Source organism: Ischnura elegans, chromosome 12 (assembly GCF_921293095.1).
Source record: "Ischnura elegans chromosome 12, ioIscEleg1.1, whole genome shotgun sequence".
Lineage (NCBI taxonomy): Eukaryota > Metazoa > Arthropoda > Insecta > Odonata > Coenagrionidae > Ischnura > Ischnura elegans.
Genome location: NC_060257.1, coordinates 44,373,098 through 44,399,587, shown reverse-complemented (window position 1 = coordinate 44,399,587; position 26,490 = coordinate 44,373,098).

Here is a 26,490-nt window from a genome sequence, read left to right as displayed (position 1 = left end):
TTCCTGTACAGCCTAGGGAATCAAGAGATAAAATGCAGATTAATTGCGTGCTTCAATCTGTCTGTTATCCTTCAAAATTCTGGATATTAATTATGATTATGTGGCATGCGTTTACTTATTGTTCCATCGTATCTGTTTGTGGACTTATTTATAATTTACAAACTGATTCAAGCACACATTAACTATTCACTCAATGATTTCGGCATTAAGGTTTTTTTTCAGAGAGTTGAGGGTAGGGCTTACACCAAACTAAGCCACAGACATGTACTATAATACATTCAGGGCTGGTGGTTCAGTTTATTTCCTTGGGCCATCTCGCACTTGGAGTTCTTAACTAGGTAGACAATAATTACTGGCGATTTTCACGAACGAGCCATATTTTACTTATAGGACTTGGAAGGCCATTGAGTTAATTATTTATGCATGAATCGAATGATCGTCTCTGGATATTCGTAATTAGGCTATTTAGATGTAAGGTCTAGTAATATTTATCACATCAGTTCATTTTCGAGAGGTATAAATCTTTTATTGCTGTAGGTTCGTGCTAGAGCTGTGAACTGCATTGATTTCTCGTGACTTAATTAACTTGATTTAATTAAAAATATGTTTAAAGACAAAACGATTTTTCTTGTGCGCCTCAAAAATTTCCAAACTCACTAATTTTATTTTATTATGCATGATTTTATTAGCGTAATAAAAATCGAAAAAATATTCTGACATGGACTTGTCCTATTTTGTAATTCACGGTTTTAATTTCTTAGTTATTAAATATGTACCGGTAGTTTGCTTTGGTCATTACCTGAATTTATTATGTTCATTCATGGATAAAATATACTGCCCCAGAAACCAATTAAACGTCAACTTCAACATTTCCAATTATTGAGAGTATTTGAAGTTTCTTGCATGTTTTTTCTTTTTCCCTGGAATGAGAATTATTTTCGATATTTTCAGCTGAGTGCGTTTTAGTTTAGGAAAAGTTCGAAATCATTGTCACCCCGTTTGTGAGAACACAAATATTTCAGCCCTCAACACATTTTTCCCCTGGCTCACTGCAGAGTATTGAGGAAATCTTAACATCACTACTAGGCCTGTTGTTGCGTGTGATAAGTAAGTAATATGCCCGTGCATTTAATTTTTTATTGATAGTGTAATTTTCAATACGGATTGGAAAGCATATCGTAAATTTATTCGCAGGTTTTTCACGCCCCCCTTCTTGTGTGGGCGTTTTCCTGCAGTGGGTTTTTTCGCTGAAGGATATTACACCCTTATCCTCATGTTTTTTCCCACAAGCAGAAATCTTTTTAACACAAAATTTTCACATATAGTTGTCTATATTTTTGACATCTCACAAACAGTATATATTGTATATTCTTTGTATTGTAAACGTTTGTCTACCATTTTTTAATATGCTTGCATTGACGTTATCGAGGGGTTAGGTGGAAGAGGGGACTTTTTAGTCTCAACCTCGCCCGAATAAAGGCATTTTATTATTGTCATTATTATGATTAATATCAAAGGAAGGTGATGATCGTCTGAGACATTGATACTGTTAGTATTCACAATGTTGAAAAAGTATTTTATATGTACATAATGTTTTTTCCTTTAGGGTAATTTCAAATTAATGTATCTCCATATTTTTCAGCTTGAAACATCTGGAACGTAGGATAACATTTTTTCCCCCTCTTGTGAGTGAGACAAATATTTCCGCCCACAACAGATTTTCCCGATTGCTCTCATGAAATATGGTGTTATTTTTCATACAGAATTACCGCAGAGTATCTTATACGATAAATCTTCAAATCAGTATGTTTTGACTTTACAACCTGTTGTTGCATGCGATTAGTACGTTAACTGGTTGAGCATTTATTTTTTTTTGGTTTAATAACTCATTTTGGTTTAATTTTCTTCTCGATCATACAGTTCCACTGTTAGTCCATTCCTTGTTGATTAGTATTGTGCTTCATATTAATTGATCATGCGTTCAATTAATGCCTAGTGATATTTTTCCCGCTGCAAATTTAAAATACCTAATAAAATAAGTGAATTCCATTCCATTTCCACCTGCTCTTTTCTCTAATTACCATTAAAACTGGGTTCTTTGAAATGTAAAATTTGTGTTAATTATGGCGCTTTAACCCCTTGCGCTGAAATGACGAGTCTTGCTCGTCACGAACTTACGATCGCGCACTGACGAGTGTGGCTCTTCATCAGATTTACAATATATTAGCACTATATAGGGGAGCAATATAAATATTTTGAAAGTTAAACTATGCTATAAAATCCATTGCCGGCCTCGGTGGCGCCGGGGTAAAGTCCCCGGCTGCTAACCTAGAGGTCGCGGGTTCGAATCCCGCCTGGGTGGATTGATCACCATCCAGGACATGGATGTTTGTGATTGTCCATCAAGTTAATTGGAAGAGAGGACAACAATGTCCTGAATTCGCTTGAGAAAATGAGACGAAATAATAATAATAGTGGGCACAAAGAAATCATATTTCATGAAATATGATCCTTTGGAAGCAATAAAATGATTTTATACGACTGGGAATAGAGGGGATCGGGTTGGTGTGGTGGCTAGAGTGTTGGCTTCCCACCCGGCGGGCTCGGGTTCAATTCCCGGCAGAGGCAGAGAATTTTCAGAGACTGCCCGATCCCTGCTTGAGTGTTGCGTGGAGGACATTTTAAGCGCAACACTCCGTCCGTCGGATGGGACGTTAAGCCGTGGTCCCCTAGGCGCCTTTCGTTAAGAGCAGGCTAATGCCGACGCCGGGTTTCTCTCCACCCTTCCTTCCATACCCTTCCCTCATGGCGCAAATGACGTCAGCTGTCGGTCGCCTCCTCCAAATACCATACCATACCTGGGAATAGCTGTGTTCTCGATTTATTTAACTAAATACTACACAATATGAAAAAAGCACTGACGCGTGTGGCTCGTCATCAGATTTACAATATATTAGCACTATTTAGGGGAGCAATATTAATATTTTGAAAGTTAAACTATGTTATAAAATCCATAGTGGGCACAAAGAAATCATATTTCATGAAATATGATCCTTTGGAACTAATAAAATGATTTTATACGACCGGGAATAGCTGTGTTCTCGATTTATCTAACTAAATACTGCACAATATGAAAAAATAATAACTTTTTATTTCACTGTTCTATCACTTTTATACGTTGATTAAAAACTGCAGAATATCATTTCATTACCTACCAATCCATTTTAAAATAATCACAGAAAAATTAAATAGAGGATCGAAGCACGATATTCAAAAAGATAATTTGAAGTGGAAGGGGTGAACCGAGGGGAATTGCCTGAATGAATATCATGAATTGCCTTTAGAAAAATGTCATTTTGGCCGGGAATCGAAACTCAAACAAAACCACTACGATCTCTAGGTTCGTGATCTTCTGGAAAATTTACCGATGGTCATGGTACTAGATGTTATCGCGGTCCATCTATGATGGCAAGGCGAGTTAGTAAGGACTTCAATCAAGCCACAACCTGTTGAGAGCCTCAAACCAGCGCTAAAACCTGTATGGCAGAGTTGTGTAATATTTCGATCCCACCGGACTTCCCTGTATAGGAGGTTTTTACTTATCGCAATCTATGGAAGGGAATCGAATTAAACTGAGTTTTTACTCGTAGTGCCATTAATTAAAATGATTTTGCGGTAGATCTTTTATATATTTTACGTTCGCTATTTCTTCAAATTACTACAGCGTTAAATGTATGAAATTACACTTCGACGGAGAGGCATATTTACGAGAGAAATAAAACTGAGGAGGTGTATATATTATCTAGCTTGGACTGCAAGGTTCGTGTGGTGTTAAATATTGCACATATCCCGTATAAATTTCTCTTTCATGATGTAGTAATAAAAATATTGCGGGAGATGGAAATGTTCAAAATTTCTTCCTACGTATGCTAAAGAAAATACCGAAACTCCGAACTGCATCGACAGTGGTGCCGCTGCATTCGTTGCAGCATTAATTGCAATGAATTTGCGACAGATCTTTTATATATTTTACGGTCGTTATCTCTCATCAAATTACTACAACGTTAAATGTAAGAAATTACACTTCGACGGATCGGCCAAGTTACAAGAGAAATAAAAGTTCTGGGTGTGTTTATATTTTCTATCATGGGCTGCAATGTTCATGTGGTAATAACATTGCACATATCCCGTATAAATTTCCCTAAAATGATGTTGTAATAAAAATATTGCGGGAGATGGAAATGTTGTTCAAAATTCCTTCCTACCTATGATAAAGAAAATACCGAAACTCCGTTCCGAACTGCATCGAAAGTGGAGAGAAGAAGGAAGAGAAGAGAGAGACCATTCGTTGCAATGCTGCGGCGTACAGGGAAGAGCTTCCAGGTACGTGCAAAGTCGTTAAAATAGTCTTGATAGTTTTCCCGACATCTTAAATCACCTCGGATGGGAACCTCTGTCAGACCGTAGTCTGAAAAATAGATTAAACCTATTTTATAAATTCAAGAGCAGTTTATATTCCGACGAAGTTAGCAATATCTATCTGTCGCATGGCAACATACTAGGGTAGATCAGATCATACAAATAAAATAAGACGGATAGACTGTAGATCAGATAGATTCAGATTGTCGTTTTTTCCACAGTAAATAAGACAGCGATAAAACTCACAAATAGATTAGAAGACTAGTGGTTTACCTATAGATTAGATGGCTTTTACTGGCTACAACACATGCCATCTAATCTTTTTGTGAGTACTCCGTACGTAAGTTAGTAGGACACACTACAAGCCTTACGTACTCATTACGTTAGTCGAATTTCTTAGTATTTCTAACTGCATATTTTGTGTGTTTTACCTTTCTTGGAAGATTACGTTATTGAGTAGCTGGCAAGTTTTGCATGAATGTGGAAGTATAATTTGTTAGTATCGCAACGTAGGAATCCTCTGGTATGGTGCATGCTGGTGATTGATCACCCCCTGCCAAATACCCTAGAGGTGGCTCGGAGGGTTTAATATAGGTGTACTTTTGAATCCTGCTGAACATATGTGAGGAAGAAATATATTATTATTTATGATATAAATGCTTTTTAAATGTAGGAAAAATGCTAAATGATTTTCGGCTCATTTGCACGGGGTCAAATATCTCCGCCCTCGACAGATTTTCCCGACGGCCCTCATGAAATACTGTGGCCTCCTGTTTACCGCAGAGTGCGGTCATTGTCACCGGAAACCCGTATTTTAAATCACCCTGGAGGGGATTAGCTTGGACGGAGGAAGACTTATGTTGGTTAGAGAGAGGGTTCTCTCTCTTTTATTTATGTCCTGCACTTATAAGGATTGAAAAGGCTACCCCAAAAATAACTTTGACTTACATTAGTTGACCATGTTCTAACCTTTGGGATTAGAGTCAATTCTCTTTGGCTTGGCTGGCTCAATAACAAGCTTGTAGTTTCCACGATCATGTTCGGCCAAAATAGAGTTCACCCAGGGGCCACGATGGAATGGAAACGTTGTTGAACACGTTGATGCGTATAGCAACTGTGTAAATGAAGTGTCAAGTGCTTCATTATTTTTGCTGAATCTTTAATTCAAACTGTGTATTATCTTCACAAAAATGAAAATATTTTGTTTAATTTACAGAAATAATATTTCCTGAAAATTGTCAGGGTAGTGTGCGGTTACAAAGTAGATCATAGAGAACACAAGAGTGTCCTGTGAAACAGGAACCAGTATTATCTGACCGTTAACTATTTGATGACTCTCATGGTTTAACAAAATGTATTTCACAAATTTAAATGACACTTTTTCCGTAGCCTTTTGTTTTTTGTGGAATTGTTATTCCTAAGATTACTCAAATCCGCTAAAGGAATATATCCCATCATATTGTAAAATTTTTGTTTGAATCAAGTTCCTAGTTAAGCGGTTATTTGTGAAAATACAAAAATTTAGGAATCGTTATGTTAAACAAATATTATGAATTTTATTATACTCCAAATAAGTCATTTCTGAGATGGTTAAGTCATTTTTCTCAAAATTTACCTATATGTTCTTATAATCTAGTGAAACTAATGCAGCAAATTAGTAGAAAAATATGTTTTTATGACTAGATAGGAGTAACGAATGAGCTTGCCGCACGAAAACTTCGTTAACCTAGCTAAAATCGAGGTAACCAGTCCTATCCTTATTCTTTAAGCCCCGTTTGCAATGAATAAGCTTGGTGAACCATATCAATCGTTTATAACTCCTTTAATCACTGCTTGAACTGAGCATCGACCATGAAATCTTATTGGCAACAGTTTTTACAACTCTCAATGGTCAGGAGATCTACAGGGTATATTTTTTGATGAATTTGATTATTTCTCTCTCTTATTTAATATACTAACAAGGAAAGTCCCTCAAGTGTCACTACCAGATTTCGCTCTAATTTCGTAGGACAATTAGTGTGTAAGTGACCTATCAAATATTTCGCTAGTTTAATTGAATCCTTGATTCAAACCGTGCATTCTTCTTACGAAAACAAAAATATCTCCTCTAATTTACAGAATTAATGTTTCTTGAATGTATCATGGCTCTGTGCGGTTAGCAAATAAATCATGTAAAACGGAAGAGCGCCCTTAATAAACTTAAACCAGTTTTATCTGACAATAAACTATTTTTATCTGTCAGAGTACAACATAATGTACTTCACAAGTTTAAATGGATGTTTCTTAGCCTTTTTGTTCTATGGAATGTTTTATTCCTATGTTTTCAGTCACTTTAGGAACTTACCCAATCATGGTGTAAAATATTTGTTGATTCAAATACTGAGTAAACAGCCTTTCTTGTGTACATGCGAAAAATACTGGAACCGTTATCTGTAAAGAAATAGTATGGCTTTACTATATTGGAAACACATTTATGAGATGGTAAACTGTCATTTCTCAAAATTTACTTTATTTTACTTAAAATTTTGTGAAATGAATGCACCGAAATAGATGAAAAATATTTTTATATTAGTAACAAGGAATTTAATGAGGTTGTTGCTAAATAAAACATTTATGATATGGTAAACTCATTTTCATCATAATATGCTTAACTTTACGTAATATCTTGTCAAACCAATGTCGCGGAATTGTAGAAAAAGATTTTGTTATCAGTGGATAAGAGTAGAGAAGCAGCCGGCTGCACGAAAGCTGCGCTAACCTTGCAAAAGTTATGTTAATGAGTCTCATCTTATTTCTAAGGCCCCGTTTACAATAACTAAGCTTTGTGTAACATTAATGAACCATATCAATCGTTTACATACTCCTTTAATCACTGCTTAAGCTGAGCATCGGTCATGAAATCTATTTTAGGAAACTTATGACAGTTTTTATGGCTTTCAATGGACAAAGTTATCTCTTAACAGGCTAATTTTAAGATTGATTGATTTGATTGGCTACTTTCGGGTTCTCTCCCGCGTCTGTTCATCTCATGTTTCGCAAACGTTGCTGTTTGCTTCTTCAGGTCCAGGAGGCCTTCCTTCTAATTTTGAGATGAATATGTGTATTTCTCTCTTTTTAACAATACTAAGTCGAGTTATCCGTTTTAAGTTGTTATGTTCAAACATATGCTGCTCCTTTTAAGCTTTCAGCTCCAAAATTACGCCAAATTTATCGAGTTAAGCACGTAGACGGCTTTTGAGCTCCTTGTTTACAGAATTAAATATGATATTCCCCAGCTACGTTGATAACATTTTTTTACGTTGTTTTGGAGAAACTGGTGCGCGCGTTTTTGGCATGGCCAACGCCAGAGGTCGTCTGTAAGTAGGCCGTAGTCATTTCCTTGAGTCATCTCTCTGGATACGCATCTTTCGAGGCGTTTTTTATGAGGAGTTTCTGAAATTTCTATTTTTTACCGCGCAATTTTTTTTTACTGATATAGCTTTTTAATTTAATTTTCTAGGAGGCTAATCCATTCAAATGGACGGAGATGAAAAAATAAATGAGGAGGCTTTTTATGGGTATAGTCAGGGCAAATCTTTCTCTCCAAGAGAAAATGCTTCAGCTAAAGATTACCATGTGAGGAAATCGATTCTTGAAAATTGATGTGTATAAACTGTTTTTGATAGGAAGGATATTTTCGGGTTTGCAGCCTGGTTAAAATATCTGTGGCACCATCTTTCGTTCATGACGTTCCCCGTCAGAAAAGATGCATTCACGTTCTAAGGCCTTCAATTTTTTATAACTGGCTAATCACTCTAGACCTATGAAACTGGTATTACTTCTCGACGTAATCTCCCTGCAGACTTACACATTTTTAACAATGTCGACGCCATGAATCCGCCGCGGCGGAGGATTTTTTAGGAGTCTGTTTTGACGAGTGGATAATCGCCTGGATTCTTTTGGTCTCTTGGTATTCTGCCTTCATTTAACTGTCGCACCCATAGGCGCGCTTTCGACACATCCATAACTCCATCGCCGCATGTCTCTATGAACTATCGATGAATTCCAAATAGTTTCATATCATGAGAATGCCGAAAACGAATGATTGCACTCTGATCTCATAAGGAAAACGTCGTCATTTATTTATTTAATTCCTTACCACCGAAAACAGCACAATTCGGCGTTTTACATCGGGGTTGGTGATAACTTGTAACAATCAAACGTACACAAACATCCATGCCCTGGATGAAGTTAACTTACCCAGGCGAGACTCGAACCCGCGACCTTTGGTTTGGCAGGCGACCAAATCCGGCAAAGTAAGTGCCATTGCAAGTATCTGAAACAGCTCTCATTTCAGACGCTGCCGAAAAAGTTCTATCTTTCCTATAGTTCAGCCATCTCTATCACGTATTGGCAAAGAGTGCCCGCTCTTTTTAAAACAATGCACGTGTTTCCATTTCTTTCCGGTCTGAAGAAGAAATTGGAGGCCTTACAATTAGTACTTGAATGCTCCTCGTAAAGCCCTCGCATTGATTCCCAGGGATATCACCGGGTATTCTGGTTCTGACCTTGGTCCATTCTATTGTATGCAATATGTTTCAGGAGGAATTTGTTATACTTCAGGTAGGGAAGACAATGTTAAGCATTTATTGTCCTGTAAAACATCGGGTCGCAACTCTTTAGGTACCGATATACGGCAACGTAAACATTTTTGGATGCACTTTGCAGGTACCTCGAAAACGGTTTTCCGTGGGTATCCAGCCTGTACGACTTTGTTTTTACTGCTCTGAATATTTTGTCCAGCCATAATTATTTAACTTCCTTAAAAATAGTGTTTTAATTATTTATTTGTACTTAAAAGTTTAATGCCCATGTATAATTGTTTGAAGCAATTGAGTGGGTGAGAAGGCAAGGGGTACAAGTGATATCTTTTTTCTGAACAGAATTAGTTTCAGAAATTAGGTATAGGATGCAAACGAGATCAATTACATATTTATCGGTGCATTTGATTTTCCACTCGCTGTCATCATAGAACAGAGACTCACTCGTATCCCTTGGAACCTAAGTATCAAATTTTTTGTGTAATTCATCTAATAATTAACTTTACATAACTCTGTTGAGAAATAAATCACTTGTATCCCTTGGCTTCTAGCCCCCTCAATTGAACTCATAATGGGTGAAATTGTGCAAAAGTATTATTGATACTCACTCAAATCTCTCGTTTAATTAAGCTCAAAAATTGTCTTCCATACCACCTCATGTAGTATTGCAGATTTCTCCTGAAATATCCTGTTTACTGTAAGGGGTCACGATTTTCTGATGATAAAATCTTTTAATAACTGATGGAAAGGAGTATTGCCATAGGAAGACTTCGAATAAGGTTCATCAGGGCCGGTGATGAAGGGTGTATTACAGAAGTCTATCTGTGTAAATAAAAGAGAATGTCTGTTCGTTTGTCCGCCATGCGTTTCCAGACAGTTGTACGGATTGCGACCGAAGTTAGTACATGGGTTCATCACCTACTCCGATACCCCGAAGTGCTACTTATGGTTGTGTCTGACGCGTCATTTGTGTCGTTATGTCATGACTGTTTGTTACGTCACGTGATACAACTTCCGCGATATGATATCCTGACTGGTAGGCACACCTCTTCACGCTTACGCTCAAAGGGAAAGCATAACTCAAAAGATTCTGCATTAACTATTAATCCTCCTGGTGCAAACCTTTTCACACGCCGTTTTTGTGATACGCATTTATGGACACAATAACAATGGATTTCGAATGGGGTATAAGCTGATCTTGTACGCGGTACACGGAAATAATTGTTTTCCATTCTTTTCTGTCACATATGTATACCATCATAATTTCTGCTTTGTTTCTTAAACTAAAAAACCTGAACCATGAACACGAATTCCAAGTTCCACATTTCCCTCTTGTCTGGGTACTATCCGTCCCGAGCAACGCCGGGTGGCCTGCTAGAATTATATGAGCGTGAAATGACTACCTTGTGGGGAAATTTAGTTTACAGCTGCGTCAAACCAAACTTCGGTTTGTTGACTATTGATGATGATGACTTTAAGCAGTGGCATAACTCACGATTTATAAAATATGTTTCGGTGAGGGAAAACACGGTTCAAGTCTTTAATGTGGACAACTGTGACCATGGTTCCCTTAACCATTCATGACTGTGCCTAGAAAACTTACGCGAACGACTGTGTGGGGTATTTCAGGTATCATATTTATAATCCATAAGTGATGTGCTGTATTTTAGTCTTTCCTGTAAATAAACACCATTGCCTGTTTTAAACCCTTTTCAAACGCCCTTTTTTAATGATATAATATCTTGTTTTATATAATTTATGCATACATTTTTAGCTATATTTAGGGTTTTCATTAATTTTGTGCGAAATGACAGGGATATTCATATTTTGATATTGTTACTGTACAGTGACGAACATGCAATGAAAATATAAGTACAAAAGGTGCCATCAGGTTGGCCTTAATGAAGTTAAAATATTATAAAATTCACTGCATTCGACTTTTATCCCTGCAATCGTATAACAAGCATGTTTTTTTTTCTTCCCACGGACAGCTATACGGGGTAACGCAGTTACCCCACCAATAATAATAGAATTTTTCAGAAACAATTTAAGTATTAAAAAAATTATTCGTCACCTAAGTAATGGCAAAGTGATTGAGCTCTAATGCAAAAAGTATCATGGGGAGAAAATAAAAACATTGTTCAACAATAACATAATTTGGGCTAACTGAGTTACCCCGCACAGTCATGGAAGGGTTAAAATGGTATTAGACCTCACTGAAGACCGCTTTTCCAGAAGTCATCAGCAGTTCAGTTTCTCTCATTGAGAATTGTGGGTCATCCCACTTAAAAGTTTGGCAAAAAAAATTGTGCATGTTCCTTTTTCTGTGTTTCTATGTTATAAAATCTAGTTATTTATGTATCTAAGTGTCACCTCTAGGACTATCGCTATCACTGTCACTTTCTCTCTCAAAATATTATGCCAGTAAACACATCTATTAATAGGGAAAGGTTGTTATATTAGCTTTGGTTGCTTCGAAGATGTGAAGAAAGTACGGCTTGTGTCAAAATGTCTAAACATACTGGTGTTGATTTAGAATTCATATCTTCATATGCCTCAAGAGATATTATGTGATTTTCCCCTTACTTCTAATTACACTCAGTAATCCGGATGCTCTTGAACGACAATTCCACGTGCCGAAACCACCAATTCCTCAAAATCCAAGAGATCCACATTTTTATTCTCACTCATCGTTCTAGAACGGATCCCCAAATCCTTATGTCCCCATCGTTTTACGCCGTTTGCATGCATAAGGGAACGCTTTGTACGCCCGATAACTCCTTTTTTTGCGGTCAGAACGGACTCCTTTCTGGAATACTGAATTGGAATCGTAAATCTTTAGTAATGCGTGTGCCGCTGAAGGAATTGCCCGGTATTTCAAGTTAACAGATGTTTATAGCGTGTACTATGGGTTTCCTTATACATCACTCCGGGACATGAGAAGCTTTTTTCCCAAATAATCGAAAAGAAATCGCTGAGAACGTAGGGTACTTCTCTGTTTGTTCACGTATCGTAAAAGCCGCACTTGTTTTTACCCAATCATTTTTATATGGTTTGGACAAATGTCAAATGGAGCAATGAAGACACTTTTAATTAATTCGGTGAGAGGGCGTAAATGTATAAACTCTTGAATCTGCTTTGAAAAATATTAGAGAAATGAGCTTGAATTAATGCCCTGTTTTGCAAGATAACAGATGTTTATAATAACTATTCTCTGCTATGTTTTAGTAGCAGTGCCATACTGATTTTCTTATTCGTTATATCGGGAAATAGATGCTCTCTCAAAAAAAAATGAAAAGCAAGAGGCATTGTAGATATAAAAATAATTACTAGGAATCGTTCAACGCCAGTACTATCACATTGTACTTGAAAAAAAGTCTATGTATAAATGTATTTTTAAAAAAGGATGCATGTTTGTTTATGATGAGCTATATATTTCCTTACGGCTGCACAGATTACAACCAAAGTTAGTATGTAGGTGAATCTAATGCTCTCAAAACCCACAGTGACACGTTTTTGTTCGTCCGACGCGTCATTTTCTCATTACCGTTGGTTACTTCACGACATACAGACTATCCCACAGGTCGTGTGTCATTTTTGACCTCTAATTTTAGTAACTTTACATCGAACAATATTCATGAAAATTGGCATGCTTATGGGGAAAGGTCCTAAGTTTTTTTGAGTGTAAGCAAAATTTTACAATTTTGACCTCACAATGTGGGGCCAAACCAAATATTTGAAGTTGCCTTATGGTGTTTAAATTAAAAAAAAAATCGAGATAGAAAAAACTCTGAATTCCATTGACCAAGATGTCAATTCTTAGGTTTTCGGACACAAGGAAACCAAATATAACACTTTTATTTACGAAAACTTAACCCTTGACCCAATAATGTCACGATCAAGGTCATATGGATGGCAAAAGGAATATCATGCCGACAAAGGTGTCAATCCATGGGTTTTAAAGGATGGCCAAGTCAATGATGTTATCTTATTACCCGTATTAACCACTAATAGACCTCCAAGGCTAATACGGAAGTCAAAGGTCATAGAGGTAAACGTTGGGCCATCGTGACTACCAACGTGTCGAACCATAGGTTTTAAAGTGTGCTTAAGTTGGTTTTGCAGTTCATAGATCCGAATTGTTGATTTTTTTGAACTCCGAAGGTCATAATGGGGGTCAAAGCGCACTACAATTGTACAATTTCTGTGGTTGGACACAGTCCTGCCAGGTAGGCACACCTCTTGACACGCTCAAAGGGAAAACAGAACTCAAGGGATTCTGCACTTATTAACTATTAATCATCTTGATGGACACCTTGGAGACATTCGAGATGATGGGTATGGAATAGAATGGGGAAGGTGAAATGGGCATAAAGGAGGAGGGACGACGAAGTGCTGGACGTGGTGGGTGAGGAGAGGCGGATTCTAGATGAGATACGGTGGAGACAGAAGGTATGGTTGGAGGGAGTACTTAGCGGGGAGGGCATGTTGAAAACGGTGTTAGAGGGTAGAATGTTAAGAGGTAAACGAGGGAGGGTAGGAAGAGAATAGGATTTTTAGATAGATTGAAAGGGGGCAGAGCTTACAGTGAATTGAAGAAGGCAGTACTGGAAGGAAAGGGCGGCGCCCAGATGACTTCTTTAGTACTCCATGGAAACCTACCTCAATCGGTAGAATGCTCAGTATCATTCATTCATGTGGTCATACGACGTTTATAATCTACGCACGCACGAGCACTCATAGCGATCAATGTTGTGGAGCGAGGTGTAAGCTGTGCACAGTATAAGGAAATTGTTTTTTACATTAACCCCTTGCGCTCTAATGACGAGTCTAGCTCGCCATGAACTTTCGACGCCAAACTGCGCTGTGACCAGTGTATCTCGTCATCGGATTTTCATAATTTTAGCACTATTTAGAGAAATTATATAATTATTTTATTAAAAGCTTAGCACTGCTAAAACATTCATAGTATACATAACTAATTCGTATTTCATGAAACATGATGCATTGGAAGGATTAAAATGATTTCATTCGAGTAGCGATAGCTGTGTTCTCCATGTTTGATAATCACATTTTATTTCACGGTTCAATGTTGGTTACAAAATATCATTTCATAACCTATCATTTGAAAGAGAACCAGAAAAAAATAAATAGAGAATAGGAGCTCGATATTCGGAAAATTAATCGAAGTGGAAGGGGTTAAGAAAGATCTGAGGTTTTCCCGGCGTATGATGATGTTGAATTTGCTTCGGGTTTCCCACCGGTTGAAGTTCTCCATCTGGAAAAATCCGCCGTGGCTGAACACAGCATATCACGCGACCATGCCATTCGCTGGGATAACACGAAGGTCCTGTGCTGTGTGGACAGATTCTGGGAAAGGCTGACCAAGGAAGCAATTGAAATTCGAACGACGACTTACACCATGAATCGTGATGCTGGTTACGCCCTTAGCAACTCCTGGAAACCGGTGCTTAAATACATCAGTGAGGCCCGGTAAAAAAGGCAAGTTGGATCAATCACAAGTCACCTGACCAGGAGCCCATACTATATAAGTCGGATCTCTCAACTCGAAGACAAGCCCTGATGACGATGGACGACACGGCCATCGAAACGTCGGCAGAGATGGAGAACCTCATCCGGTGGGAAACCCGAAGCAAATTCATCATGTTTTTTTTTGTTTGCTGTTACTTTTATTCCATACTCATATCTGCTTTATTTCTTTACCTAAAAATCTTACCATGTGACCATGAATTACAAGCTCTTAAGTTTCCCAATTCTCTTGGTTATATCCTTCCCGAGCAACGCCGGGTGGCCTGCTAGTGATTAATAAGTGAAGAGAAAAAACCATAGGGACGATTTGTTTCAGTAGGACATACGGTAATAGTAATGATTTATCGTGAGGTACATGGGACACCATCGAAAAATAACCGGCATGAAAACTCTTTTTTACGTCTTGGATACTTCGTTGCGCCATGAAACAGGTTATTTTAAAAATAATTGCCGTCGTTTCAGTTCTCATCATTCGACTCCCATATTTTTCCATGTCATTCTTCAGTCTCTCATTTGCGTACAATTAGTCGTAAGCGGGGAACGTACTTCATAGATACTCCGTTACTACCACACTCCGCCTAAAGTTATCTTTGTCATGTCGCAACCCAAGTTTTACGGCCATAAAATTATGCGAGCGACGATAACTTCCGCAAACCGCTGCCTTCCCTTTCCTAGACAAACTCTCCATGAAATATAAGCGCACCGTATGCTGCCTTCAAAGAACATATGCGTGAAATTATCAACTTTCAAAATGAATAACAAAATTTTAATTCCCATCTGGATGAAAAAATCCATCTTGATATTTTTAAGTAACCAAAACAAAATAATATTTCCATGATTTTTACAATTTTGAGCACATAGCGAAGGTAGGGAATTATGACTTTATAAAATATTAAAATTTCTGTCTCAACTAAAATTGTATTGGAGTGAGTAAGTACTCATGAGACTTCTTTTATCTATGTATTTTTTTGAAAATCGAGTCTATCACATCATAGAATATTCAGTAAATTCTGTATGCAATGAAGCAGAAAAATGGCTAAAGATGAAGCGCAATGAAACTTTCATTGATCTACCCAGCACATGAAAGTAAATCCAATTTAGAAATCTAAGGGGAAGTTTCAGGATCAATAAAGTCAGTTTCAAAATGAAGCATAGGTAGGTAATGTTCAAAATTGTTTAAGTTTGATGTCCCTCTCTAATTACTTTTAAATACTGTATGATAATTAAAACATATGGTCAGGAAAAATATTTCCTTTACAAAAAATTGGAACTTCGTATTCACGTCGTAGTCTATGTAGGTATCGTATAATTAAAAATATTACATAAAATTGTAGTTATTCTTTCACTTAAATGGAGGAAAGGTAGTTTTTTCAAAGAAAAATGTTGATGTTAAGAACGGAAAACGGAAGTGCATAGAAACGGGTAAATATAATTTTCTACTGATGGTGAGTAATTAACGATTCGCTTTAACGTGTTATTAAATATGGGGCACGAGGCCATATCTTAACTCTTCTTCATTTTTTATCGACTTCCATTAATAAACTTTGGTTTCTCAAAAAATTCGTCAACCCCTAATTCAGTAGCGCTTGTAATTGCTGAGAGGTGGCATTAGGGATAGAATTTAAGATGTGAAGAAAGATGAATAAGATATGAGTAATATTCACATTTATACTGCATTCTTGTTGCATATCCTTTTTATTATTCTATTTCATTTGTGAGTATTTAAAATTTTGCCATTTTTATGTTTTCATCTCTTGGAATCGAGACGTGAATGTCAGGAGGCGATATTAAGTCTTATCTTCAGTTCTAGGTCGTATCAAAATAAGATGTTTTGCGCAAAAAAATTATGGGACTGTGATTATCTTTCCCGCTTATGTTTTTAACCGTTTCATTTGGAAGTAAATACAAGGCGTATTCTAATGGAAAGGTTCTCTCCTATCCGAGGGATTATGTAATTTCTCCCTTCAAATGTTTGAAATTCTCCGCGTATTATGAAAAATAATATTTTCGCTGACCTTGCTCCCAAACGTAGCATTTATAAATTTGCTAAGTTGGTTGGAGGAGAGAAAAACGTGCTACTCTCGAGAAACTGTAAACGCTGAATGAAAGATGTGTTCGGATTTTCATTTTTATTCGCATGAATCACGTTATTCATTCCGTTCCTTTCGTAATTATTTATTTCCTGCAGGTTATGTGTATAAATGTTTTTTATTCCCTCGCACCTGCGGGATGTGAGCTATGGTCACGGCGTGGGAGGGGGAAGTGTTGGGGAATATTATAGCCGTGAAAGACGCTCCGAGGTTGAATGAATTCCGTGAAGGGGTGGGATGGGAAGATACGTTTTGGCGGAGAGTAGGGTTGGACCACGTTAGTCGGAGGAATTTTGCTTGTGAATTCTCTCCAAGTCATGTTGAGTGGGATATTTGGGATCATAATTTTAATTACTGTCAAGATTAATATTTTTTCTTGTTCACTTTTTACAATTTGAAATAAATATTCGGAAATTTCTACGCTTATAAAATTTATTGCGACTTGGATTTCTGTGTTACTACATTATCTTCAAGGTACAAGTGGGTTCCTTGAATACAATGTAGTGGCATTGAAACCTAGGTCGTAATAAATTTTATAATCGCAGAAAATTGCAAGCATTTGTTATAATGTGGAAAAATTCCTCTCCGTCACGCATGAATCTGAGTATTTTGTACACTTTTCGCAAAAATATCATATATGTTACCGGAGGTTGGTGACTTATTTTAATTGCATAATACCTTTTTTCAAGGCCAACGGTTCTCCCTTTATATAAGTCATCACGACATCATATTTTATTTTTTTTTCAATACCATCACTGAATTGCCTGATTTGTACTTTCACTTTCGTCAGTAATTAATGTTGATTGTTTTGCTTAACACCAAATGCTAGTCATAACAAAAGTAGAAACGATATAACTGAATTCCTGAGGACTAAATGAGATGTTTTTTATTTTAAATTCAATATATTTCAGTCCAATTGACTGAGAGAAGCCACAAATGTACTAAAATCTGTTTGGCTGATTGGAATTTAATCGATGAGAAATTAATGATTGAAACGAAGAATGAAGGGAAAAAAGCTATTAGATCGATAATAAAAATAGTGATAAATATTATTTCGTTCAATATATACCTAGGAGAAACCAGTAAGATTTTTAGTTGATAAAAATTAAATCGACGCGAAATCAATAATTGAAACGAAGAGTGAAGGGTATGAAAGCTGTCGATGGTATGTGGTTGTTTCGACAGAAACGCTGTGCTATATTTTCATCTGTGAGATTCTTGTACAGTCAATATTATATTTAATGTAAGAGTACATTCGGAATTCGGATTAAAAACTTTTCATTTATTTTAGCTTAACTTTTATTTATTTAAACCACCCTTAAATGAAAACTTTTCTCCGATTACCCTAGTATTCAAATGAGAAAGTTGAAAATTGTTATATCGGCTTCAATTTTAAGGTTATTTATTCATTAATTGTTCAGTTTTTTCTCTAATCATTTGTCAATAAGTAATTTTTTATGGAAAGTTGATGTTTTTTATTAACCACTTTTTAAAGTTTCTTCAAAAGGCCTGATATTGGTTATCATAAAAATAGAAACGTTATCCCAGAATAAATTTTTATGGAAAATTGCAAATTCGAAATGGAGACTTACCTCTGAAAAGAGCGATATATTATCGTGAAATGTAGTCAAGATAAAAATATTCATTTTAAAGGCAAAATTTGCGGACAAATATTATGTGTACTCTTATTATGAGTCAGAGAGAATGTAGTAACAAATTTACGCCGACTGATCTTAATATTCAAAAGGATCGTCCCTTCAGGAGGTAGTAATTTCATTTACCATGCACCAAACTAGATCGCATGCATTACGCATAAGTAGATATCAACACAACATTAAAAGAAATCAATTATTGACACTGTATTCTTCGAGTGCCTGTCATTCTCTTTCGTCAGAATATTTACAGCTTCTTCCAACCCTATCTCGCGTAGCTCCAACAGTGATAAGTATGATATCGGGTTATGGATACTGTAGAAGTCGCTTCGAGGCTGAATCCCCTAATTTTTGGAGGAAGAATTGATCTCTAAAAAAGCATGACGGCAGAAAGTAAGGTGGAAGCTGCACTGAAAGATAAGAATTATCCTTCATGGTTGGTGGTAGCCATGTCATCTTTCTACTTAATCGAAAATTTTTGGAAAACATTTTTGTTATTTGTAAAATTATTTCCCGTTGATTATTAGGCCGCTTATAGGAGCATGAGGATTGATAATTGAGCCTAAAACATAGAATAATTTCTGCAAACAGCTTAAAATATTTACTTTGGAAACTACTGGGAAAACTGATTATCATAATCTATTGTGCAAATTAATTCCTTAAAAAATGTTATCCCTAATCAAACGATAACAATGATATCATAAAATGATTGATACGTTTACAATAAAGGAATGGTAATAAAAATAAAAATATTCGTTAACTAGTTAGAGTTGAACTATGAATTGTTCACTTTTTATTGGGTACCTTTCTTTTTTCAATTTAACAGGTCCCACTTTGTGCCTGGAAACCGTAGCTGCTGTGAAAGGGACGATGGCGAAATGATTGGCGCCAAAGATGATTCGATGCTGAATGGAGAGACTCGTGGAGGAAGCGATGGGGAAAAATGCATGTTGGCGGAAAGTGAAGGGGGAATCACCGGGCATCGGGTGGGGAGACGACCCGTGCTCTTCCTGGCAGTTGGAACGGTGTATTGCGTGGAGTGAGAGAGAGAGAGAGAGACGACATTGGCGAGAAAAATCGACTGAATCCAGAGAGATACTCCAAGCGTGGACCGTTAACAGGTACCTAAGAGCAGTTCGAGGGTCATGTCGGAAATGTATGCACACGTCACTCAAGGTCGTCTTTCTCCCATGGAGTGGAGCTTACATCAGCTGCCGGAATGCAGGCATATTAAATTTACACGCCTGCACATAGCGGAGAACGTTTTCCCTTGTATTTTTTTTGCGGAGAGATTTCTTCCCTGTCTGGCACCCTCGTTGGAGTTTGCTTCTGCGGTGAATGGATTTTTATCAATAAAAAGTGACCTTGTAACACTTAAGTAAACTAGCGCATCGCTTTGCATCGAGAATCTTTCTATGCGAGTCAATTTATATTTCCTCTCTGTTGCGATGCGATTTTTCGATTCTTTTGATTATTACTTTTCAAATGCCGTTTTACGCGGAACTTATTTTAGTGTTGATATTCTATATGATCTTAGTATGCTTAAAATTATGCCACGCTAATGGTGTGATCTGACCCGTTTCAGGAGTAGAATGTTTATATCTGCTCTGGCAAGAGTAGCAATTTTTCCGTTCTTCTGCATTGTAATCAATGTAGTTGTCTTTATAAGAAAATCCATAAACTCTGAACAATCCGTCGAAAGACGATGAGATAAGAGCGGCAATTAGAATGGGTGAAAAAATGTGTCCCTGTTTAACTTTCCGTTTGAAGTCAATACCAATGTTTTCCTCCAATTCTTGCGCGCACAGTCTCGGCAAGTAGAATTATTCTAGTGTAAAAGTTGGAGGTCAAAGTGTGTTGTATGAAGGAATAACAAGAGTAAAATAATGAAAAGGGTTTCTTGGATAAATAACCATTACTTATACGATTTCTTTTGAAAATAAAGCGACTCGGGTTTCAATGAATAATTATCATCATCAGGTGTATATTATTATCTACTTTTCTTACATTGTAACCCAGTGGCGGATCTATGGGGGAACCCCCCCCCCCCCATGGATATCCAATTTGCACTGGATAGAATGGTAATTTTTTTTCGGATCCGTAATACTTCTGGGAGTTAACCCTATACTTAGACCCTCCCTTGTCCCTATCCTGGATCCGCTACTGTTGTAACCTTAGTTTCGTGGCGGGCTAAGGGATGAATTTTGAAACGGACGTCAGAATAGGGAAAAAAAATTGTGTACACTTTTGGGTAAGTAAAAATAAAAACGAGCACATATGAAACGGCGAAGAAATAATAATTCTGTGAACTCATCTAATAAGAAGGAAAGCGGTGCAAAGAGTCCAAAACCGCTATGAGCGAACAGAAAACCTTTCACAGCTTTTACGCGAATAAGGCTGGGAGCTGCTAGAAACTCGGGAGGCTATGTGCTAGGCTTGGGTTGCGTGAACTATCTAGAATGGATAACTATCAGAATGACAACGATAAACTATGAGAGATATTATGCCTGAAGGATAGGATAAGAATTGTATGTGGAGAAAAGATTTTCGGGTTCTCCGCCGGGTAATTGGCTTCAAGTCTCCCGACGTTTTGTTGTTGTCATTGAGAAAAAACGATTGGAGCTGCTAATCTATGCGGTAGATTTTCGAATGTATTAAGTTCGTTCGTTTCTCGGTCACCTAGTCGTAATAGTTCATGGTAAAATATAAACAAGAAATGATTTTTTCTACACTTAAATACATAACTCCACTACCGACCAGTCGACTTCTATATTAAAGTGTACAAATTACCACTTATTGCTTTTTTTGTTATTACGAATACATCACATTTCCACCACGTCAAGCTTGAAAGGATTTCATGCGGTTAACACTAGAATGCCTAAAGGTGTACTTTTGACACCCTGCGCGTGCATTTTTTTGGAGCTGGCCTTTAAATAGTGCAGTAGAAAAAAACCTTTCGTGAATTTTATTCATTTTTAGGGCTTAACAAAACGACAGTGTTATGGGTACACTCCTCAATTTCTTTTTATCTCAAAAATTCAAATTTACCTTGAATGCCGGAGGGTGTCATTTTGACACCCGATATATTTTAACATTTCTTCCTTCGGTTTAGGTGTCTCGTGGGATGCGGTTTGGCCATTATTTGTGAAGTAGTATAGAACATTACCTTAATATATAGTACATTCTTGTATAGTATTGTATATTTCAGTATACTACGTTACCTTCATGATTGTTTATGTTTTACATAATCTCAATAAATATCGGTTTTTGTATTTTTTCGAAAATTTACAGTATAATACATTGCCTCCCGTGAGATAAGTATATTTTGCGAATTATTGGACTTAAAAACAGCCAGTATTTACCCCTGCAACACTAATTTTCCGTGAGACACATATGTGTAGTCACGCGCGACGAAGTGTCGGTCGTTCGATCTTGATAACACACTGCATGGACGTTTTACGCCGGAGCATAATTTATTGCAAATCATCGCAGTACTAAAACTATATTCCTGAAGACGTGTTGGAGAAAGGGTCTGATGAAAATATTGAGTCATCCAACGATTAGGTTGCATCGTAGCTGCAGTTAGATTCATCCGAAAGCGATGAAAATAGTGAGCACGGTCAGTGTCAATGCTTTGTATATTTCATTTTTGCAATTTAATTACGAAATATACACATATTTATTTTACAAGACTCATGTACAATTGAGTTATTGTATCTGCTGCTATGTACGGTATTAGCAATGCTTTCATCATTGTGTTTGTAAACGAACCTGGATCTGAACACTGACTATCGGGCAGAAGAAACTAATGCGTGGTCGTGAGGGTGTGCGCCGACGTGGAAGGGGCGCTGGCCAGACTTCAAAACGACGTCACCTTCTTTTTCAGGTTCCTGCCTCAGAAGGAGATGGCCATGCAATGGAATCATAGACTGGGCATACATAACCATTAACGAACAGCTGTTTCCGTGCAAAGCTAGATGCCCATTCACGCAGTTAATGGCATCAAAGCTTGATAAATATAGGTAAAAATAATGACTTGCAGTTGATAAGGACAGTAAATATATGATAAACAATGTTCTTACCTTGGCAAGGACGAATCTCGTCAAGCTGGCGATCGCGTTTCAGATCATGTTATATTGAAACTTATGCAACCCTACTTGAGCAACGGCATAAATGTCATGGCAATTATTTCACACCGCTATTGCTGGATTTGCTCATAGAAAAAGGGTAAAAGCCTTTTAAAAACCTTAAATAATGGGTGTATGGAAATCCCTGCAGAAATAAAAGCTTCTCAGGAAGAGTTGTATGCAGCTAAATTGTACAAAAATGCTGACGTAACACTAATCACTTTTCAGGTCAAACCGACAAAAGGTGCTGATGCTCTAAGAAGATTCACCCTCTAGTTGTCATTCGTGAAAACTTTTAAGTTATCATCAGAAACTGTAGTGTTAAAAAGTTTGGAGTAGATATTATTGATCTGATGGGGTCGAAGTATTCGGTCAGAACAGTAACCATGCAATGGCCTGTTCCTTTTTTCCCAGAAAACTCTTGACTTGGCCGCTATAAATGTCTGGAAAATATATAAGGAAACAACAAAAAATTTACCAAAAATATTTTTGCAAGTGAGCAGAGGGGCTTGAGTCAATAAATATTTGTCAACCTTCTAAAGAGTGTGGAGAGCGAGATCCAGAACTGACTGGGAACTATCAAGTAAAAATGAAAGCCAAATAAAAAAAAGCCATGGGTTTTTGTTAGCGGCATAAAAAGTTTCTACATATTTGGCCCATGTGCGGCGAAAACTGAGCGAAAATACCAGAAATCTAAAGAATCTGCTTTTTGGATAAAGCTCTTTGTAGGTCTGTACGGGAAAGTATTCGATTTCTTTTGGTGTTCTTAAAATATTTTTGTGTTGTCTTTTGAACAATTGTGTGGTAAAATACTCATAATTGATTTTTTCATTTGAAAATCTTCATCTTTTGAGGCAAATTTTGACATTCCAAGACGAATAACTGTTAAAAAATTAATAATAATAAGGATAATAATAATAAAAATAACGACAAAATTTTTCCGTTATTTTTTCAAGGTGTTTTTTGCTCATAAAATGCTCAAATTATATGTAAAAAATAAATACCTATAAAAAAAGTACTCGATTACATGCATATTACTTTGGTGCGTCCTTTTACGTTTCAACTTAATCTTCAATGGAAGCCGCAATCCAAGGGAATATTTTCATTTGGGTAAAATTATTTACTTCAATGATAATCTCTTAAGATAATTTATTTTTGAAAATATTATTGAAACAAAAGCAAATATTGCAATGGAATTGGCACATTAACAGTAGTGACTATGAAGAAAATAATTGTAATAATAATAATAATAGTTTAATTAGTCTATATTAACATAGGTGTCAAATTGACACCCTTCCGGCATTTTCGGGGTATACAAATTGCCCGACATTCAAGTGCTGAAGGAAGGTTTCAAGTCAAAATAGAAAGGGAGGCAAAGATAGAATTTTTCATTCACTCCTCCTGTCGTATCTTTCCGTAATAGTTGTTTGCAAAGAATTTTTTTTTGTTGCACTTAAATTCACTCACGGAACTACGCTACCCAATAACTATATTGGAATCTCAAATGCAGGCTTCGTAAAAAGAAAATTAGAGATGCGATTTTAACCAGCAAGGCACTTATAAAACTACATCTGCCATCTTCTCAGCTAGTCGCCGCATAAGGCGTTATGGGAGGAGATTTAAGATGTCTGCAGTTAACATAAACAAAGAAAAAAGAAATAAAAGTAAATGAGCATCCCGAGTCCCACATACCATTCGATGCCTATACTGCATAAACGCTCAAAATTCGCCCACCGAATAGAATCCTCATCTAGTACTATAAGGGCTACCTAGATGAGCGGATTTGATTCGGTGGGCGATTGTTGAGCGTTTATGCAGTGGAGGTATCGCATTCATCATAGTCCTTCATTGTTGACGTGGAAAAGGAATTCCTTCGTGAGATCTTAGATTCTTAGTTCGAGGGTGAGTGCAATTTCTAATGCTTGGGCATTAAAAACAGAATATCAGTATGTAAAACCCGCATGCCATCCTAGTTCGGCCTCGGTAGCGGCTGAGTTAAGTCCTCGCCTGCTGAACCGAAGGTCGCGGGCTCGAGTACCGCCTGGGTAGTGTGTCCCTGCATAGATCATGGTTGTTTGTGATAGTGGTTGTTAAAAGTTATTTCCCCCGATGTAAAAGACCTTAAATGAGTTGAGGGGTGATGAAGATAATGAAATAAAATAAATAAAAAGCTCTCCCTTTGCCAAATTTCTTGTAACGCATCTGGCGACATTGGAATATCATCTTAAAAACTCTGCATACTTCGGGATTACTGTTGATGATCCAAAATCTATCATAACACTCGAATTTTGGTGGTTTGAGGAGTGTTACGTAGATGCACTGCATTTTGAGAATTTTCAGGTGTACCAAATTTTCATGGAGAGCAATTTCTCTTTAATCGGTGAGGCCTCGTCCTTCTTCCATAGCCGGCATCACCCACACTGCTGTGTCATTCCAGTGGCAAGAATTCTCCCCGTTCCCCGCGAAAAGAAAAATAATATAAAGACCGCCTCCTCCCTACCTCCACTCCCGCGCTTGCCTCACGCCCGTGCTGCCCCGCAGCGGCGGGAGGAAGAGACTCGGCGCGCGGAGGGCGGCAGGGGAAACTCCATGTTGGGAGTGTTGCAGGGTTTGGGGATTGAATATCGGGGAGGAGGCGACGGTGGCGCTGCGATGCGGCGAGCGGCAGCTGGAGGAAGCGAAAGTAGGAGTGAGGGTTGGGGATGTCGTGGGGAAGGGCGCCCTAGGTTCAGCAGTTGTGCGCCGGAGTCGGGCAGGGAGTGAGGAGAGGAAGAGCCAGGGGTGGCCCTACTTGCGTGTGTCGGTCAGCAGGTTGAGTACGGCGGCTGCCTTTGTTATTCCCGCGCTGACGACAGTGGTGGCACAAAATGCGTGTTCCGTGTGATTCGTTCGCAAGGTGTTGACTATCCCAAAACCTTACCAATCTGTTCAAAGTGTTCGTTTTTGTTTTATTAATAGGTGAACGGGAGGGTAAGGGATGTTTGGGTAGAGTTTAAGAGGGGTAAGCAAGGACGCCCCTTGTTAGTCCCTCATAAAGATTCACAGAGAAGAGCCCTATACAGTTGTTGAGGCGGCAGCAGTGATGTGAATTCAACGTGACTCTGCCCTCAAACACTCGATTGCACTAATCGCTATCAGCATTGAGGCAGCATCCAGAACCGATATCTCACGCCTTAGCACCCATCTGGGAGTCAACGTGAGGTACACATCGTGCTCAGCTGTGCAGGTCACCGCAATGACGTGAAACCTACTTACCTTGACACTCCCCTGATACTTCCAGTTCCTTGCTACAATCTCCCACCATCCTGTCTACCAAAACCGTAGTTACCGGATAATCATAACACTCTCCACACCTTCAATTGCACACGCGTTTCTCCAAGTACACTATCCCCGTGGTCATACCCAGTTCTGGTAGTGTTTTGCATTGTTCCCGGTCTTGAAATTTTCATTCCGGGCTGTAGTTGAGGATGTGGCAGCGGTTTGCGGCCCGCCGTCCGCGGCCGCCGGGATGTTCTTCCTGACGGCGCTGAGGAAAGTGTGCCTGTCGGAGGTCGGTCGCCGCTGAGGGAGCTCCCTCTGCCCCGCCCAGGGAGTGGGACACTTGCCGCTTGGACTATTTGGGAACGGCCGAGTGACCGACAGCGGTTAGACGAAGTCGACCTCTGGCAAAGGTGAGCGGGTCACCCTATACCGGCTCTCTCATAATGAATCGCAGAGTATTAACGCATTCTAATACTCATTGCACTAAACTAACAGCTATATATCATACATAAACATCAAATAGGTACGTCATCGAGTAGCCTGCACTGGTAATATGTTGTAAATTCTCACGCATCGGAAAACCGTTAATTTGTTAACCCTTTTTAACCCAGAGCTGCTTCTGGGAGAAATTAAATCTCAAGAATTCTCATTTTAAAAATGTGAAATTTCTCTACTCGATCATAATTATCGTGGCAGCTACATATTTCTCCATTATAATTTTCAGGACAATAGAACACGTAGTTTAAATCTTTCCTGAATGGAGCTGAAAATGTATAAAATAATGTTACTCATAAACAAAATTGGGTTATAA